This window comes from Meles meles, chromosome 5, assembly GCF_922984935.1.
Source record: "Meles meles chromosome 5, mMelMel3.1 paternal haplotype, whole genome shotgun sequence".
Taxonomy (NCBI): domain Eukaryota; kingdom Metazoa; phylum Chordata; class Mammalia; order Carnivora; family Mustelidae; genus Meles; species Meles meles.
In genome coordinates, this window is record NC_060070.1 from 107,047,772 (window position 1) to 107,059,996 (window position 12,225).

A 12,225-nucleotide genomic window follows, 5' to 3' on the forward strand; every position below is an offset into this window, starting at 1 on the left:
CACTAGATTTTGGCTTGCCAGAGTGAAATCACTCATAATAAGTTTAAAATAAACTGAATTAAAACTTAAATTCCTTGACTAAAATATTTTAGGAATTTTCAAAGTTTATTAAAACCATCCATTTCAGTCAAAATATCTCTAAACTTTATGAATAAATAACATCTTCCAGTAAATCAGTAAATTTGGCAAATTTCCCACTCAGCATATTGATCATTCAGCATATTTATGAATTATTTGTAGAGATTCAAGAATTTTGCAATTGATGCATATTTTCTCTTGGACAAACTGAACTAAAGTAATTCATTCATTATATCTTAATGGGAATATTAAAAATCTTTCTAACTAGTCTTCCTCTTTTTGTTCTCATGCATCCTATCAATCTTCTCCATTCGCAGCAGCCAGAGAACCATTTCACTTTGAAATGCTATGATGATCGTATCACTGCCTATTTAAAGTCTATTAATGGAGTCCCAATTTATACAGTAAAATCTAATCTGTCTGGCAGAAGCCTAATATCCCCTGAGTGATCTGACTCCTGACTCGGTCTCCAGCTTCTTCTCAGGCCACTCTTCTTCTGTTTAACCACACTTCAGCACCTGAAGCTCTATTTGAATCAAGAAAAGAAAAAATGCTTTCTCTTTAGGGTCCTTTTATTATTCTTTCTGCTAGAAATTTTCTTTTCCTGGTTCTTCACTCAGCTGCCACCCCCCCTTTTTTTTTTAAGATTTTATTTATTTATTTGACAGAGAGATCACAAGTAGGTAAAGAGGCAGGCAGAGAGGAGGAACAGGCTTCCCGCTGAGCAGAGAGCCCCATGTGGGACTCGATCCCAGGACCCTGAGATCATGACCCGTCAGCTGGCCCCTTTTAATCTAAAATATAACTCCCTTCAGCAGTCATTGCCTAAACTTGTGTCTGTGAAAAACTGTCTCTATTATTCTCTATCATAGCAATTTATTTTTTTCCTTTCTAATTCTACTTCCTTCTAGATTCCTTTTCTTTGTGCATTAGGTGATGCCCCCCTTATTGTCTATTGAACTCCCTAGAATATAAATTTCATAAGGAAAAGGATCTGTCTGTCTAGTTCAACATTGCATCACCCCTGGGCTTAGCACAGGTAAGTGCCCTCTGGATATTTGTTATTCTATAAAATAAAAACAATAATATGAGGCTTGGGGCAATAAAAGTAAATAGAAATGGATTATTTAATAGGAAAAAATGGAATCTGGATTATATCATATCAAACCAATATGTTCAATATCAAGATAAAAATTCCTAGCAGATTATTAAATGAGTGATTTGTTAAAGAATACAAAAGTAATACTGAACCACCATCCCCACTAAAAGCAATCATGTAAAAATTAAATTGACTTACTCTATCATGATTGGGTCTTTATACTAATAGATGAATTTGACTGCTCTATAAACAGTATGTTGTTATTTTAGTTTACATTCAGCAAAATTTTCAATGTATTGTGGATAAGGTGGAGAAATAGACACCAGATTATAAGCATATGACTAACGGTTATTTGAGCAATTGTCTCAAAAAAAATGAGTATTGGGGCACCTGGATGGCTCAGTGGTTTAAGCCTCTGCCTTCAGCTCAGGTCATGATCTCAGGTCCTGGGATCGAGCCCCGCATCGGGCTCTCTGCTCAGTGGGGAGCCCGCTTCCCCTCTCTCTCTGCCTGCCTCTCTGCCTACTTGTGATCTCTCTCTCTCTGTGTCAAATAAATAAATAAAATATTTTTTTAAAAAATGAGTATTTATCAATTAAATGTTGTCAACCTGGAGAAACTGCTCTAATGCTATGCCATAGGATTCCATATTAGCTTTATTCTACTTAACTTTTTTAAAAGACAAGATATTTCTAAAGATATATAAAGCATACAGTCAATGTTACAAAGCAGGAAGGATTGTTAAAATATCTGACGGCAGGATCAGAATAAAAGTATATGAAATTAGGCTAGAATATTAAGCTAAAACAAGGCAGATAAGGTTTATTAAGAATAAATATAGGGGCTCCTCGTGGCTCAGTAGGATAGGCGTCTGGCTTCAGAACCCTGCATCAGGCTGTCTGCTCAGTGGGGAGCCTTCTTCTCCCTCTCCCTCTGCCTGTTGCCCTGCCTCTTTATGTGCACATGCTCTCTCTCTCTCTCTCTGTCAAATGGATAAATAAAATCTTTTCAAGAAGAATATAAAATTTTGTATTTACATTTTCAATTTAAAAACAAAGGTAGGACCCTTCAGTGGAACTCAAGTTTAACCAAAAGTCACCCTCCTGTGTGTGTGTGTGTGTGTGTGTGTGTGTGTGTGTGTGTGTTTAAGATTTATTTATTTATTTTAGGGGGCAGGGGCAGAGGGTGAGAATCTTCAAGCAGACTCCCCATTGAGCATGGAGGCTGAGGTGGGATTTGAGCCTGACACTGGGCTGGACCCCATGACCCATGAGATCATGACCTGAGCTAAAACCAAGAGCCCCACACTTAACCAACTGAGGCACCCAGGTGCCCTGACTTCTTGTGGTTTAAGGATGAAAGTAGGATTTGGAAAAAAAAAGTTCTAGTAATAGAAACATATTATCCAGACAGAGAAAGAGATCCATTCTAATATTCACTGGTCTGATACTTAAGGTATAGTAAATCTAATTCTGGGGCCAACGTTTTGAATATGAAATTAAGAAACAAAAGCTTACCTAGTAAAAATGCCTGGAAACTGTTATTTAAGCAAAAGTTATATAAAACTATAAAGAGTAAGCAGGCATGTAATATAAAGATTGGAGGATTGATAATCTTTGTGTTTTTTTTTAATAGTTAATTTTCCTGATTTTATTCTAGCTAAAAAGTACTTTTTAAAATTTAAGCAAAGAAATAACATTCCCCCACAGGGAATGGGAGTCTTGTAATGATAAAAGCTGTCATTTTTAAGCACTTAGGTGCCATGCCCTATAAAAGGTGACTTACATGTATTATCTTATATCACTTACATAGACTATCTTGGGAAAATGGATTTATTGTCCTTATATAATTAGCAAATTAAGGTACAAATAATTAAATAATTTTTCCCGAAGTTCATGTTAAGAAAGTAGAAGTATTGGAATTTGAACCCAAATCTATTGAACCCACTAGTCCTACTCTTTCCAATATAACAGGTTATCTTTATCAGCTTATTTACATTTTTTCGTATTTTATGTTCGTTATAATGATTATGAATTACTCTCATGTGGAATGTGTTTAAGCTAAAACAATAAAAATTCCAAATGCATTGAGTTATGTTGAGAACCTAGAAGTAAAAGTAGAAAATGGCTGGCTTGTAACAAAGGAAAATTTTTGAGGAAGAAAAGTATTTTTCTCATAAAATGCTTATATTTTTTCACCTCAATTTCATACATTGACTTTAGTAACTAGGAGAATATTTTCTGTCTCTAAAGTAAAACAAATATGGTTTTAGGTAATTGGCAGAAAACAGTTTCAACTTTAGAATACGTGACATCCTCAGAAATCCATGAAATAGGCCTCCACAACTGCTAAGTTAACAATTCACATTTGTGTTATTTTACAGCTTAAAATTTTTATCATAATTTTCTCCCATTTGAAAAAAAAGGAGAGAGAGAGAGAGAGACAGAGACAGAGACAAACCAAGAAACAGACTCTTAACTATTGAGAACACACTGACCACTGTGTGTGTTGGGGGGGGGGGGGGGTTGTGAAATAGGCCATGGGGATTAAAGTGCACTTGTCCTGATGACCACCAGGTGATTAAAATAAAAACTTGAATTTTTTTTCCTCCCATTTCATTCTCACAAAATGCCTCTTCATTTTCCAGATAGCAGAGAATGAGAAAACTGGAGTGACATATTTGAGGCCACAGAGAAAGCAAGTGGTAAAATGAGAACACAGTCCAGTAGGTCCAAAATAGCAGAGGCAGGGAAGCACATGTAAAAAAATACAAAATAATATCCATTATAAAAGCAGCATTATTGACAGGAATTCATCAACAGCAAGCGTATTAACGCTGAGATTCTGAGTCTAGAAGACAGCGCTCTTGTCTAATTGAATATTCTCAAAATCCTATGTGATCATGAACTCAGAATCTGTATCATTTTTAAGACCATCTTTATTTTACTTAACTTTTTATTTTGCTCGCAGTTATAATCTAGGAGAAGAAATAGAACCTTACCATGTTTCTGTAACTGTCTTTTTATACATTTGGGGATTGGTTTTTGTTATAGCAAAATTGAGCTAATTTATCACCAAGGACATGGTGAAGATGCATGTTTTATAGAAGCATGGACATTGGGGAGGTTATGTGCTATTGTGAGTGCTGTGAAGTGTGTAAATCTGGCGATTCACAGACCTGTACCCCTGGGGATAAAAATACATTATATGTTTATAAAAAAAAAAAATTGGAAGGGGAGGTGAACCATAAGAGACTATGGACTCTGAAAACAACCTGAGGGTTTTGAAGGGTCAGGGGTGGGAGTTTGGGGGAACAGGTGGTGGGTAATAGGGAGGGCATGTATTGCATGGAGCACTGGGTATTGTGCAAAAACAATGAATACTGTTATGCTGAAAAAAATAAATTAATTAAAAAAAACTTTAAATGAGTGAATATGATTGTACATAACAAATATCCTAACAAATGCTGATCTTTATGACAGCTTCTGGAATTAAAATCAATCAATAATACTTGACAATATACATACCATTTTTTTTTCAAAATTCCAGGAAAACCCTTTGCCCTGATTAACAAATGGGCTTACACGGAAATTCAAATTTAGATGCTATTATACGAAATACATTTAAATTTAACTTAAATTTTAAGGTAATATATAAATATTTGCTAACTTCTTTCTTAACAGTTCTTCAACAGAATAAACTGTCTAGCTTATGGATTGTCCTCTCAAATTACCTATATCCAAAATCTGTCATTCTTTTAGGGTTTTTATTAACCAATAATGAAGTTATACTACCTAGTCATGACCAAATTAAAGAACACAGAGACTGTAATTTTGTCTCTCTACATCTAAAACTAACCTTGTAAATTTAATTTGAAGATATTTCTGGGGTGCAACTGAGCATGAATTGGAGATAGATGTATTTGATAATAGATAAATGTCTTAGCAAATAATTTTTAAGGCTTTAATGAATGTATATGTGAAAGTATGTGAATATATAGCTTCATGTAATATTTAATTATTCTATCCAGACCAATCAAACCATTGTTTAGTCTGAATTGATTTCCCCTGTGTCCTCCCTGTTTTTCTCCCTATTCTCTATCAATTCTCTAAGAGTATCTTGTAAAAAAGTTAATTTAGAATAGAAAAAAAATCATAAAAAAAAATGATGATTCAAAAAATCAAAATAAATTTCTCCCCTTTCGATTCTGTACTTCTCTTTAAAAGGATCTTACTTTAATGAGTGTTTAATAATTGTTATTGAGTAATGTTAATAACTATAATGAGTCTGAAGTTCATCTAAGTGGAAACCACTTCATAGCATGAGAGCATAAAACCTTTTACTGGAGATGAAAAAATAAAAATTGATTATTGAATTTTACCATTTTGGCAAAATATTAAACAGCATGATATTCAGGAAATAGAGAACAAAATAAAGAATGCCAGCATGTTCCCAGAAAGCCTAGCTAACAAAATGTGACACCAGTGGAGCAAAATGCTCCTAGCCAAGCTAATAGCCCATAGAATAGTGGTAGTATGCAATTTGAAATTTGACTGTGAGACCTAGATTTTCACAGATGCTGCTAAATGTCAGTACTTCCACCATGTCACAATGAACAAAAGGGTAAGCCCTTAGATGAAACCAACAGCTGTGTCACCACTGAAACTCATCTTAGGTAAATAATATGTCAGATTCATGAGGGTACTAAAGCACATGCAGAGACAATGCCATTTGTTCAACTCCATGAGCAATAGGGATATTACAAGTCTAGGGTCTGCCATTAACAAGGCAAGCACCCGTAAATCCTGAGCCAACCAAATCTTTGAGACATTCAGTTCTGCTGCAGTCAAATAAAATCAGTGTAGAAATGGATTACAAAAAATGGATTACTGTTCTATGCAAAACTGAGAACAACCAAAATCACAGTAGAAAGATGAAATTCTATGAGGACATGCCTAAGCATAATTTCAAGCAACAGGGCATAGCCAATGACTGCTGGGAAACCATAGCAACAGGCAGACCAAGCTGGCATGTTAGTAATATGAGATGGAATGGTTCTTGTAAAAGGAGGAAGCTAAGCTGTAAGCAGGATCAGGCCTGTAAACATAAAGGAAGCATACTTTCTCTCTTATAAAAAGAGATGTAGACTTATTAGTAACAATATTCTAATAGATGTCAGCAACAATAGCATAGCCATTAAACAAGAATCACAATGGAGCATCCTATACCTTTAGAATTCATGTATCAAAAATAGAGATAATTATGGTAATTTCATAGTTTATCTATCTTGGATGTCATTTGAGAAAAATATATTTAAATCTAAGCAATAATAAAGCATACTAGAACAAACCCTTAACATATACCATCTAAATTTAGTGACAAAGAATTTTATTTGGTAGTCTACATTTAGAAATTGATGTTGTACAAAAAATGCTATAAATGATAGCTTTTTCAGACGGAACATGGAAATTCAAAATATTTAAATAGTCCTGTGTGTCAAAAATGAACATATCATTTTCCTAATATAAATCCTGACAACACAAAGAACATATAAATCTATGGAAATAGAAGCACTAGGATTCATTTTATATATCTGCAAAGGAAAATACTTTCATTTTTTCCATGTCTACTATAAGGTATTTAATCTATAGCATAATGTAAAAAGAACTACTGATGACTAATAAGATATAAGGTAATCTCTATAATTCTTCCCATTATTACTGTCCTGAATATTTATAAAGCTGGACTACACAGTTTTCTGCATGCATTAGCTGTGAATCTCAAGTCATATTTTAGCCAAGTAAATACATCTTCAAGGAAAGACCTCTGAAGAAGAAAAAATGGGATTTTGAAACCAAATTTTAAGTACAACACCCTAGACAGTATTTTATTTGAGACACTTTGCTGTGCTATCAGTATGATAGAAAATCACATTGAAGATGAGCATTTTTATGAATTGAGATTGAAAGCAGTTGAGTCCAGCTATTTCCAACAGGACAAAAGAAATTTTGTAGAAGTCTAAGTATTGTATGTGTGGTTTTTAAACACATTGGTTTAAGAAAATCAATACTATAAAAATGGTTCTTAATAACTTAATAGAGGTATTCTTAATAGCTTAATAAAAGTACTTCTTTACTTCCACTGATTCTTATCAATTAAAATAAAGTGAACAGATCCTGGATTTTGCCCAAGATGGTGGATGAGTGGGGGACTCTGTTTCAACTAGTCCTCTGAATTTAGCTAGAAATCCACCAAACCACTTGGAACACCCATGAAATCAGTCTGAGATGTAAGATTATACACATCTGGATCTCTACAGGGGCAGAGGATCATCAGTCAAGAGGGTGCATCTTGCCTGAATTGTGGTTGATATTTTCAGCTGTACATCCCCTCAACCACAACTCAACAGAATGACTAGGAGGAGCAACTCCCAACAAAGAAAAGACCCAGAGACAATGGCCTCTCCCACAGAGCTAATGGATATGGATATAAGCAAGATGTCAGAAATAGACTTCAGGGTAGCAGTTATGAAGACAATAGTCAGGCAGGAGAAAACTGTTAGTGGTGACATAAATTCTCTAAGGGCAAAAATGAGAGCTGATCTGGCAGAATTTAAAAATGCTATCAATGAGAGCCAATCTAATCTAGATACTCTAACAGCTAGGGTAAATGAGACAAAAGAATAAATCAGTGATCTAGAAGACAAACAAATAGAAAGAAGGAACAGGAGGAGGAACAAAGGGCTTAAATCCAAGAAAACAGAATTAGAGAAACAAATGATGCCATGAAATATCCCAATGTCAGAATTATTGGGATCCCTGAGTGGGTGGAAAGAGAGAAGACTAGAAGATATATTTGAGCAAATTGTAGCTGAGAACTTCCCTAATCTGGGGGATAAAACAAGAATTCATGTCCTAGAGGCAGAGAGGACCTCTCCCAAGATCAAGGAGACAAGACCAATGCCCCAGCATGTAATAGTAAAACTTACAAATCTTAGAAAAAAGGAAACCATTTTAAGGGCAATTGGGGGAAGAGATTCCATATGTACAGTGGGAGGAACACTGAATAACACCAGACCTGTCCACAGAGACAGGTCTGTCAAGCCAGAAAGGGCGGGCAAGGCATAGTCAGGGTACTAAATGAGAAGAGCAAGCAGCCAATGCAATGACAGCCTTATCTGGCAAGGCTGTCGTTCAGAATTGATGGAAAGATAAGGAGCTTCCAGGACTGGCAGAGATTAAAAGAACATGTGACAAGTAAGCCGGACCTGCAAGAAATATTAAGGGGGGGTTCTATAAAAGGAGAAAGACCCCAAGAGTGATATAGAACAGAAATATTCAGAGACAATCTATAGAAACAAGGACTTCACAGGCAAGATGATGACAATAAAACCTTATCTTTCAATAATCACTCTCAACATGAATGGCCTAAATACTCCCATAAAATGGCAAAGGGTTGCAGATTGGATGAAAAGACAGGCGTCATCCACATGTTGTCTACAAGAGACTCATTTTGAATCTAAAGATACATCCAGACTGAAAGTGAAGGGAAGGATAACTATCTTTCATGCCAACAGACCTCAAAAGAAAGCTGGGGTAGCAATTCTCATAACAGACCAATTAGATTTTAGGCTAAAGACTATAGTTAGAGATACAGAAGGACACTATATCATTCTTAAAGGGTCTATCCAACAAGAGGATCTAACCATTGTCAATACCTACACCCCCAACATGGTAGCAGCCAACTACATAAGCCAACTGTTAACCAAAATAAAGAAACATATTGATAATAATACATTGATAGTAGGAGACCTCAACACTCCATTCTCAGTAACAGACAGATCATCTAAGCAGAAAATCAACAAAGAAACAGAATTTTGAATAACACACAGGACCAGATGGACCTCATAGATATATACAGAACATTCCTCCCTAAAACAACAGAATACTCATTCTTCTCAAGCATGTATGCAACTTTCTCCAGAATAGACCACATACTGGGTCACAAATCAGGTCTCAACCAATACCAAAAGACTGAGATTATTCCCTGCATATTCTCAGACCACAATGTTTTGAAACTAGAACTCAACCACAAGAAAAAGTTTGGAAGAAGTTCAAACACTTGGAAGCTAAAGACCATCCTGCTCAAAAAATGTTTGGGTCAACCAGGAAATCAAAGAACTTGAACTCATGGAAACCAATAAGAACGATGACACATTTGTCCAGAACCTATGGGATATGGCAAATTTGGTCCTATGGGGGAAATATATAGCCATCCAAGCCTCATTCAAAAAAATACAAAAATCCCAAAGAAACAAACTATCTTTACACCTTAAAGATCTGGAGAATCAAGAACGAATTAAACCTAACCTATGCAGGAGAGGGGAAATAATTTATTAGAGCAGAGATCAATGAATTAGAAACCAGAAATACAGTAGAACATATCAATGAAACTAGAAGCTTGTTATTTGAAAGAATTAATAAGATCGATAAACCACTGGCCAGATTTATCAAAGAAAAAAAAAAAAGGGAAAGTACCCAAATTAATAAAATTATGAATGAAAGGGGAGAGATCACCACTAACACCAAGGAAATAAAAATAATTATCAGAAATTGTTGTCAACAGCTATATGCCAATAAATTAAGCAACCTGGAAGAAATGGATGCATTCCTATAAATTTATAAACTACCAAGACTGAAACAGGAAGAAATTGATATCCCGAATAGACCAATCACCAGTAACGAGATTGAAGCAGTGATCAAAAACCTCCCAAAAAACAGGAGTGCAGGGTCTGGTAGATTCCCTGGGGAATTCTACCAAACATCCAAAGGAGAAATAATACCTATTCTCCTGAAGCTGTTTCACAAAATATAAAAAGAAGGAAAACCTCCAGACTCTTTCTATAAGGCCAGCATTGCCTTGATCCCAAAACCATGCAAAGACCCCATCAAAAAGAATTTAAGACCAATATCCCTGATGAATATGGATGACAAGATTCTCAACAAGATCCTAGCTAATAGGATCCAACAGTACATTAAAAGGATTATGCAGCACGACCAGGTGGGAATTATCCCCAGGATTCAAGGGTGGTTCAACATATGCAAATCAATCAATTAAAAGGAGCTAGAACACACAAATAAGAGAAGAGAGAAGAACCACATGGTCCTCTCAACTGATGCAGAAAAAGCATTTGACAAAATACAACATCCTTTTCTGATTAAAACTCTTCTGAGTATAGGAATACAGGGAACATTCCTCAATTTCACAAAATCCATCTATGGAAAATCCAAATGATTACCATTCGAAGATCAGGAACACAAGGATGCTCACTCTCATCACTATCGTTCAACATAGTACTGGAAGTCCTAGCAACAGCAATCAGAAAACAAAAAGAAATAAAAAGTATTCAAATTGCCAAAGAAAAAGTCAAACTCTCTCTTTTCACAGATGACATGATACTTTATTTGGAAAACCCAAAAGATTCCACCCCCAAATTACTAGAACTCACACAGCAATTCAATAACGTGGCAGGATACAAAAATCAATGCACAGAAATCAGTTGCTTTCTTATACACTAACAATGAAACTACAGAAAGAGAAATTAGAGAATCAATTACATTTACAATAGCACCAAAAACCATAAGATAACTTAGAATAAACCTAACCAAAGAGGTAAAGTATCTATACTCTAGGAACTACAGAACATTCATGAAAGAAATTGAAGAAGACACATAAAGGTGAAAAAACATGCCGTGCTCATGGATTGGAAGAATAAACATTGTTAAAATGTCTATGGTGCCCAGAGCAATCTTTCAGTGCCATCCCGATGAAAGCACTATAGCATTTTTCAAGGTGCTGAAACAAACAATCCTAAAATTTGTGGGGAACCAGAAAAGACCGTGAATTGCCAAGGAAATGTTGAAAAAGAAAAACAAAGCTGAGAGCATCACATTGCCTGATTTTGAGCTATATTACAAAGCTGCAATCACCAAGGCAGCATGGTACTGGCACAAAAACAGATACATAGACCAATGGAACATAATAGAGAGCCCAGATATGGACCCTCAATTCTAAGGTAAATAATCTTTGAAAAAGCAGTAAAAATAACCAATGGAAAAGAGACAGTCTCTTCAATAAATGGTGCTGGGAAAATCGGACAGCTATATATAGAAGAATGAAACATGACTATTCCCATACACCATACACAAAGATAAACTCAAAATGGGTGAAGACCTCAATGTGAGACAGAAATCTATCAAAAACCTAGAGGAGAACATAGGCAATAACCCCTTCAACACCAGCCACAGCAACTTCTTTCAAGACATGTGTCCAAAGAAAGGCAAGAGAAACAAAAGTGAAAATGAACTTTTGGGACTTCATCAAGATAAAAAGTTTCTGCATGCAAAGGAAATAGTCAACAAAACAAAGAGGCAACCCACGGAATGGGAGAAGATATTTACAAATGACACTACAGATAAAGGGCTGGTATCCAAGATCTATAAAGAACTCCTCAAACTCAACACCTAAAATCATGTCCAAAAATGGGCAGAAGACATGAACAGGCACTTCTCCAAAGAAGACATACAAATGGCTAACAGACACATGAAACATTTTCATCATCACTAACGATCAGGGAAATTCAAATAAAACCCATGTTGAGATACCACCTTACACAAGTTAGAATGGCAAAAATTGACAAGGCAAGAAACAACAAGTGTTGGACAGGTTGTGGAGAAAGGGGAACCCTCTTATACTATTGGTGGGAATGCAAGTTGGCACAGCCACTTTGGAAAAGAGTGTGGATCTTCCTCAAAAAATTAAAAATATAACTACGCTATGACCCAGCAATTGCACTACTGGGTATTTACCACAAAGACACAGATGTAGTGAAGAGAAGGGCCATATGCACCCCAATGTTCAAAGCAGCAATGTCCACAATAGCCAAACTGTGTAAAGAGCCAAGATGCCCTTCAATAGATAAATGGATGAAGATTTGGCCCATATATACAATGGAATATCACCCAGCTATCAGAAAGGATGAATACCCA